The sequence below is a fragment of the Paramormyrops kingsleyae genome, chromosome 1, assembly GCF_048594095.1.
Source record: "Paramormyrops kingsleyae isolate MSU_618 chromosome 1, PKINGS_0.4, whole genome shotgun sequence".
NCBI lineage: Eukaryota > Metazoa > Chordata > Actinopteri > Osteoglossiformes > Mormyridae > Paramormyrops > Paramormyrops kingsleyae.
The window spans coordinates 13,089,536-13,098,169 of NC_132797.1; the positions used below are offsets into that span (position 1 = coordinate 13,089,536).

Genomic DNA, 8,634 nt, shown 5'->3' on the forward strand with positions numbered 1-8,634 from the left:
CTAGATCTTAGGGTTTTCGCCCTCCTTCCTAGGCTAGATGGACAGGATTGTGTGTGGGACTCTGGAGTCCCAAAGAGAGGAAATATATGGAATACTATTTAGGACTATACAATGTAGAACATAATCATTATGATGTTATTAAAAAGTATGCCAAATATTCATGATGAAATCATTACAATGTAATCAACACAATGTAATCAATTGAGTATGTATTTGCACCTTATGATAGCCTCAAAGTTTCTGTTAGCTACAGTATTTAATGCTAGCTATGTATGAATATCCACCTTTATTAGTGTTGTAGTTTATCACTACGTTGAAGGACAAATATATTATCAACCCTCTAGTCAGACAATATGCAACAAGTTCAGTGTTTTATAAGTTAATAGCAGCATTTTGTAGTCAATCCGAGACTTAACTGGAAACAAATTACCAACAATAAGCGAATAAGTTAACAATAATGTGAAGTGCGGGCAGATAGTGAAACATTGGGGGGTAATGTAATGTAGCTCAGAATTGGTGTTTGCTCTGATTACTCCCACTGCTTATATGATTGGTGATCATATTAAAAATCCACTGGAGGATGAGATTTGGCAGTTTTGCCTCCAGCGATGAGAGATAGTTGATATGGTGACAGCCCCAAAAGCACATGCTAATCAGGTAGCATGTCTGAGAGTTTTCATTGAACAGTATATTGAGTCAAGAGCCTCACTGTTTCCAGATACAGCACTGAAACCGAAGCATCATTTCTTACTGCACTATCCAGAGCTCATACTGCATTTTGGTCCACTCATTTGGTTGTGGATTTTGCGTTTCGCAAGCAAGCACACATTTTTCAAGCAGTGTACAAAGAAGCTGCATAACTTCAAAAACCTGAATAATACTTTGGCTGAGAGGCATCAGCTTCTGCAAGCGTATCTTCAGGCCGGCAGTCTCTTCACACCAAATCTTCAAATGCAGCAAGCTGGTGAGTTTGATATCTACTTGTACAGCCTTGGAACCCGGAAGCTGTTAGATTGGCAGGCATCTAACCGGCTGTTACTTACAAGGGCACCAAATACCAGAAACCGATGGTTGTAATTATGACATAGGATATACTTTTGGAAAGCGAAACAGAACTAACGGTGCCCATGCAATCAATTTTTATTCCGATACCTTTAGTTTGATGCTTATGCTCACATTGTGGGACAGGGAACCTCCAGGGGCACATACTGTAAACCACAGACATGCGCAAGGTTAAAGTTTTCCTGTGTCTTTTACTTTTGTAACATTTTCAAAAGCAATGGCTGCAAGTTTTTGTTTTTTTTTTACTTTTCCATATCTTAGTTAATATTTACAAGTGACTTATTTTCTATGCGCTGTTTTATTTTGGTAATGTGCAAAACAAGACTACCAATGATTCACTGGATTGCAGGGATGCTAAATTACGATACATACCTGCATATGTTAGTGTATCGTTTACTTGTATTTCCGCTGATGATTAACCTTAGCACTTATCGACCAGCTTGTTGTAACTTTGCTATACCAGATTAGAGATCTCCTGAGTCTTTTCTGTTTTGTTTATTGCAATTTCACTCATAGATTTTCACCTGTCACATACAGAGAAAACACGTAGGAGGAATAGTACACTACTGTATAAACATTTATAAATATACTAATGTTATGAATGGTGCAAACATGACATTAAAATAAAGATGGTTTACACGAACCCACTACTCGTTCAGTATGCCTGAAACAACGGTAAGGGGTGGCTCCTCGCTTATGAACCAATTCGCTTAGCGACCTTTTTGTAGGAACGGAAATCGATGAGCAGTGACTGTATTGTTCATTCTGTAGCTTTGTCCCCCTGTTATCTGGTTGTCTTGTTTTTGCCAAGTTCTCTCTCTGTTCTAGCGTATTGTTAAGGCAACATGGAGAGTAGGAAGAGGCAAGGGAACATAGCAAACTCATAATACAACACAGTAGCTTCTAACCTTGTTACATAATGACCAACTCAGGAACATAAATACACAAACCGAGCCGGGTAACGAAGCAGGAGGAGTGAGATGAAACAATTAACCAATCAGGTAGAACGCACAAGAATTGGTGCAAGAAACCAGTGAACAGGTGAAACTAATAATTGGATCAAGGAACTAAGTTAACCAGTATTGTACTGCCAGTGATCCTCGCAATGTTCAGGGCAATTATTCTAAAAGTGCCCCTGGCAGTTGTCAACTGGTTAACAAGTGGAAATCTCTAAAGGCTACTGGGAATATATATCTGAACTGGTCATCAAGCTCCACCCTTCTGCAGCTCTTAACCGTGAAGTTCTGGTGGGGACCCGTCAGACCAAGCGCTGAGGGGAAGTGTATAGACGCAATGAAGCACTTCATGTACCCCAGCCGGACGACTGCAATGAGGATGATGGCAGAGGCACCGATGATCCAGCCATGTGCAACCAACTGCCACCAGGTATAAGTATGCATCCTACAATACAAAGCATGCACAAAATACAGGTTTAAATGCTCAGAAACTACACAGATAATGCATCAGCTCTCTTTGAGTTTCCTGCCTAAGCATCAGTTTTATTAAATCAGATACTGGTACTCACTGCTGACACACCACCACCCTGGCCTCCTCAGCATCCTGCAACATAGGAGTGGATTATCACTACAGCACCACTAGTGTGTCAGTCCATCACATCACTGCAGTATTAACACCCAGCCAACCATATTAACAATGCTCATCATCAAGTGGTACACTGAGCAAAGGGATGGATTCCCAAAGTGGTATCGGCCCATTGACTTTATTGACAGCCTTTATAAACAGTTATACAGAAAAAGTTTAAATGTACATGTTTAAATGTAAATGATCTGATTTCTTTATAGACAGATATAAATGTGTATAATTATACCTGCTTCAAGATGACCATTGCATATGTAGGATGACTCTGGTCATCTGGCAATTCTATGTTCTCTGAATCTGAAATACAAAATTTTCTATCAGCTTTCAGTTGCCTCCTGGCTTTCCTTTCACTCAAATTTATATTTATGTCACATCTGTGCTTTTTTACTTGGAGACTTAAAAATTACTTTAAAGTCTTGTCGACACATATTAGAAATACGAATTAGTATTCTGATTAATGCTTCGTACATTATAAATAAAATATGTTTTTGTTAAGCAACTCCGTTGCTAGCAATTTGACTCCTATACCATCCAACGCGGCTTTTCCCTGAAGTCTCTGGACAAAGTGCACGGTGCCAGTATCTGGCAGTTCTAGGTTCTGTGAATCTGAAATACAAAATTTGATTTAAAGTGTCAGTTGTCTCCTGCACTGTAAATTATACTGTAGAATTTATAGTAAATTACTGGCAAAAGTTTTGTTTTCCTTCGTTACTTTTCAAATGGGGCGCTCGTCTCTGCTCCACTCCTGCATTCATGGCTGCATCGCATCATAACCAGACATTTTGCATAAAAAGCAGTTTGCTGGCAGATAGCAGGAGACTGGCTAGACATACAGTACTTTTGTCCTGTGTTAGCTTTCTGTACGCATCTCTTGTGTGCCGACCCATGTCTTAAATCAGCCATAAAATACCCTCAAAACAATTATTTATCATCTGATGAATTTGTTTCTTACCTCTTGGTTCCTTTGTTAGGCTTCCTTATCCATAAAAAGATTGGTTTTAATATTTTTGGTGTGGATTTCTGGACCTATCTTTTGACAGTATACCTCTCGTTTTCAATAAAAAAATAATGATAAAATAAGCCTCAAGTATATTAAATAAACTGAATTAGTCTTATCTTGCCTTTCATGTCTGGGCATGCCTTGCCTAGTGAAAGTTTTTATTTATTTATTTTCTTTAAATAGAGGTTCCTGGTGCAATGCACAAATTTATGTGGTGCTTTTATGCATTTTAAACTTAAAAACACGTACCAGAGCTGTTGTAATCTTGATCAGAGCATTTATAATTTAGTGATTTTTTTTTTGTTTGTTTTGTTTAAATAGAGGTTCCTTAGAAATGTAAAAAGCCTTGATGCAGTACACAAATTTGTGTGGTGCTTTTATGCATTTTAAACTTACAAACGGGTCGGTGCCGACCCTAACACCAGAGTGGATAATATCTTGACCACAGCATTTATAATTTAGTTAATTTATTATTATTGTTTTTTAAATTTTATTTAAATAGAGGTTCCTGACAAAGTTAAAAAGCCTTGATGCAGTACACAAATCTATGTGGCACTTTTATGCATTTACCCAGAAAACATGCCCATTTGGGTCCCGCATGGGCAGGTGTGGGTTTACTGTGGGTCAGTGTGGGCAGGGTAAACCCACACTAATCCCACATGGGGCCCATGCGGGTTAGCCCACGTGGGGCCCGCAGCAGTTTTGCCCTTTGGGGCCCCCATGTGGGTTTTCTGTGGGCCAGCCCCTGGCCCCCCTGTGAGTAAGCCCATGCAAGGCCTGCTGCAGTTTTGTTTGACAGCCCCTTTTTAATTAGAACTGCACACAGTCACCAAGGCAAGTAATTATTATTAATTATTATTACTGATTAATGAAAATTATTATTAATAATTTATTATTATCAACAGCAACATCAATAATAATAATTATTGTTGTTGATGATGATGATTAATTAATTATTATCAATAATAATAACAGTTATTATTATTATATCTAAAGCTGTGTGCCTCACTTTGGCTGTGGGTTAGACAACAATCCCGTCATAGAGAGTGTTCTGGCCCTGCCATTTATTTTGTGTGGTCACTGGAGACACATTCCCTGCCCTGTGCCTTAGCTTCTGCAATAGGCTCTGAACCCCCAGCGTCCCTGAATAGGACACGAGGGTACAGAAGCTGGATGGATGTGTAAGGATAGTGACTGTCACAGGACCTGGAAAGAGGCACCCCCCTTACATATTTTATTTTATTGTCCTATGTTCATGGATAAAGTTCATGTTGTTATTCTTTGTATAGTGATGTTTTGGCACAAAATACTTTTATGTTTGGTTTATTTTCATATATCTGTGCTCCAGTGTTGTGTATACAGGCGACAGCAGTGTGAGTTTAGATAGACAGCAAGCAGGCGTTGTTATTCAGTTTTGCCGCTAGTTGGAGTCTGTCCTGTCAGTGAGTGTCTGTCAGCCGTTTCAACGCAGCAGACTTATATTGTTGAGAAGCGAGAAGCGGGACGGAGACGTGCTCACGGCAATGTGCCGCTATACCTGTATATTTGCAGAGTAAAGAAGAACAGAACAAAACCCCAAAGCGCGCCTGAGTCATTCTTCAAGTGTGCTATGGATGGATGGGGGACACGCGCCGGGCGTTTGAGTGCAGCGGGAAGCTCGCGATCTCGAGACAGGTGTTTCGACCGTTATGAGAGAAAGCGACAACGACAGTGAAAGCTAATTAAAGCAATTATTGTTCATCCCTTGATAGCAACATTTAAAGGCACTCCCTGTGAGTATAAATGTTACGTTAATTTACATGTTTAACCGCATTCAGTTTAACCACATTTTGAGTTGTTGAAAACCACAATGAATGTTAAATTGCTCCGTTCTTGTCAGTTCAATACGTATCCGCTTGATCGGCTAAATATAGGTTATACTTAAATATAAGGTAAGTAAGGAATAATTGACGACGGGCCGTTGAATTATTAGAAAAATAATGCACACCCGAGGTGGTAATGCGGCCACGACGCGAAGCGGAGCCGCTTATACTACGGTTGCCACACCTCAAGACATCGATCAGATTATATATTTCAAGGGATTCGTCCGGTTTTTCTACTTAAATCGCTATTGTGAGTAGGATTATTTCTTCCGCATCTAATCCAACGACTCTTTTGCTAGTTCCAAAACGTCATTAGCTGTTGTTTTTTTGGTGTTTTCTTCGTGTTTTTCTCCCTCGAGTATGTCTAGCTGTTCTTCGCTGACCGTTTTATGTCTTTTGTTGTTGCTGGCTGCCTTTGATGTCCGCTTCCGTTTATGTTGTTTTTCATCTGGACTGTCTAATACTGCTGCAGCCCAGTTGTTGAAAGTTTCATATTCACCGTAAATATTAAAATTTACTTTCGGAAAATCGTCTGTCATGTTGTTGTTTTTGTTAGTCCTGTGTGCTGTATAGGTACTGTATGCTAATTTCCGTTATTAAAGTTAACTATGCGAAGTGATATGGAACTGTAATACGGTCAAGAGAGCTGCCTGGAACTACGTTCGCCGTGCGTTTCCCTGAAAATAATTGCACACCTCAGAACGTTCGTCAGCCAATCAGATTCAAGCATTCAACGGTCCCGTAGTATAAGATGTAATATTAAACGTTCCTTTATATATGCACATCTATATTGATGCGCAGAGGTAATGATTTACGCTATCTTAAGTATATATGTTCCTGTACATTTATTGGAAAGACACTTTCTAAAATTAAACGAAGCTAATCAATCTCCGCATAAGCAGTTAGTCTCACAAGTAAATCGTTATGAATTTCTTTCACATTATCTTTTTATTTTTGATGTGTAGTGTTGGTCATACGTATAACATCTACATACAGTGGGGGGGGGGGGCGCAGACAGACACCGACAGGATTCATGGTGTTCATGTGTTTCTTTTAATGACAGCTGTCAATATAACAACTGAACTAAACACCAGAACATCTTTTTATGACAATTATCCACAAAGTGTGCAGCTTTTGTCACTGCAGTATATTTTGTCTGCTTTTCAGGTGTTTGACCTCAGAACGTTCGTCAGCCAATCAGATTCAAGCATTCAACGGTCCCGTAGTATAAGATGTAATATTAAACGTTCCTTTATATATGCACATCTATATTGATGCGCAGAGGTAATGATTTACGCTATCTTAAGTATATATGTTCCTGTACATTTATTGGAAAGACACTTTCTAAAATTAAACGAAGCTAATCAATCTCCGCATAAGCAGTTAGTCTCACAAGTAAATCGTTATGAATTTCTTTCACATTATCTTTTTATTTTTGATGTGTAGTGTTGGTCATACGTATAACATCTACATACAGTGGGGGGGGGGGGGCGCAGACAGACACCGACAGGATTCATGGTGTTCATGTGTTTCTTTTAATGACAGCTGTCAATATAACAACTGAACTAAACACCAGAACATCTTTTTATGACAATTATCCACAAAGTGTGCAGCTTTTGTCACTGCAGTATATTTTGTCTGCTTTTCAGGTGTTTGACGCGACATATTTTCCGACGCGTGCCCTCTGTCCGTTGGTGGGAGTGTATTCACCTGTGTGTGCGCGCGCATCAGGGCGGAACTCCGCCATGCGCGATACAGAGAGCAGAAGAGAATTCTAAGTGCGCGACCGTGTAGAGACAAAAATGACAAGCTGTTGTGTAAATAACTTAATAACTTAACATAAGGCTCCACATCGTACTCTGCTCTGCCACTAATCTAGTTTCTCTGTTGCCTCACATGAAGTATATCGCGGCCCTAACAGTATGCAGAAGTGAGGAGGGGTTTAGACCCCCCTAATATAATGGTAGGGGAAAACACTGATCTACATACAGTGTTTCGTATCATATAAAACAATATTGATGTAGGTGCTCAGACACGATTCATCTTGTAAATAGACAATATAAACGGTATATGTACAGTACTTTTATGTTTTTCTTAGCATTTTCTTGTCTCTAGATACCTTTATTGTACAGTACACCTATATATATTCTATGCCATGTTCTATCACAAGTTTATTACATTTTCCATTATAGATTGCTGCTGTCTTGTGAATACACTAATATATTATTACCTCAATTTAGGTAAAGTATCTGGCAACAACTGGGGGTCCCAACCCATCTGCCAACACAAGACGCATCCTTGTGTGTATGATAACCACCCCACTGGCCCAGCAGTTGTGGCCAGAAGATGGTCTTTGGGGAGATGCTGGTCTGCAGAGCAGTCACAGGTACAGTATGTAATGTTCATATGCAATTAGACCCTATAAGAAGGAGTACAAAATCAAATGTTGAATTTAATCGTAAAGACCAAATTACAGAATATTTTGTGAATAGGAAATACAGTATACAAGTTTTGTGTTTCAGATTTCATTAGAAATTAAAGGCATGATGGTATTTCATAAAGACAGATCAGCCTGGCAAGTTGACTTAACTTAATTTAACTTCTAACTTGATCTTAAGTTCTGTTCCAAAGCTATAGTTTAACTCTGTTAGGGTCCTCGTTTTTTGGTTACACAGGGAGTCCTGCTGGGTCTGGTGGACCCATTGCATTTTGGGGCTTTTAATTCAACATATTCAAAACTTTTTTGTTAAAATTCTCAGCAGATGTTTACTTCATCCCGTTTGCAAGTAATATAAACAAAACATGTTACTTTTGTTCCCTTTACCTTTGTTAAATCACATTTATGAATAGAAATGCAACTCTTTTTTTTTTATTATTAAAATATAACAAAATAAGGAAATGCACCATAAAACAGGCATAACTGGAAAATTTAGAAATTTCTAAATTTCTAAATAGGCCTAAACGGATGTTTATGTAAATGTTCTTGTTTTGTTTTCACTTTCTTTAGTAATTATTTTATTTTGATAGTTTAGAACATCTTATTTTTGTTTTGTATTGATAGTTGATTCATTACTACAGTATGTACATTAATTAACAATAGACATAGTATAA

The 8,634-nt window shown here is 38.6% G+C and overlaps 1 long non-coding RNA gene across 1 annotated transcript; it reads right to left on the reverse strand.

The window, feature by feature from the left end:
- Nucleotides 1–1,455: 1,455 nt before the first annotated feature.
- Nucleotides 1,456–4,210, reverse strand: LOC140588223 (uncharacterized). The gene is made up of 5 exons (XR_011989563.1): nt 3,614–4,210; nt 3,190–3,267; nt 2,891–2,958; nt 2,588–2,622; nt 1,456–2,463 (listed from the first exon to the last, which is right to left on the reverse strand). It is a non-coding gene; the product is annotated as an uncharacterized lncRNA (long non-coding RNA).
- Between the last annotated feature and the right edge of the window lie 4,424 nt (nt 4,211–8,634).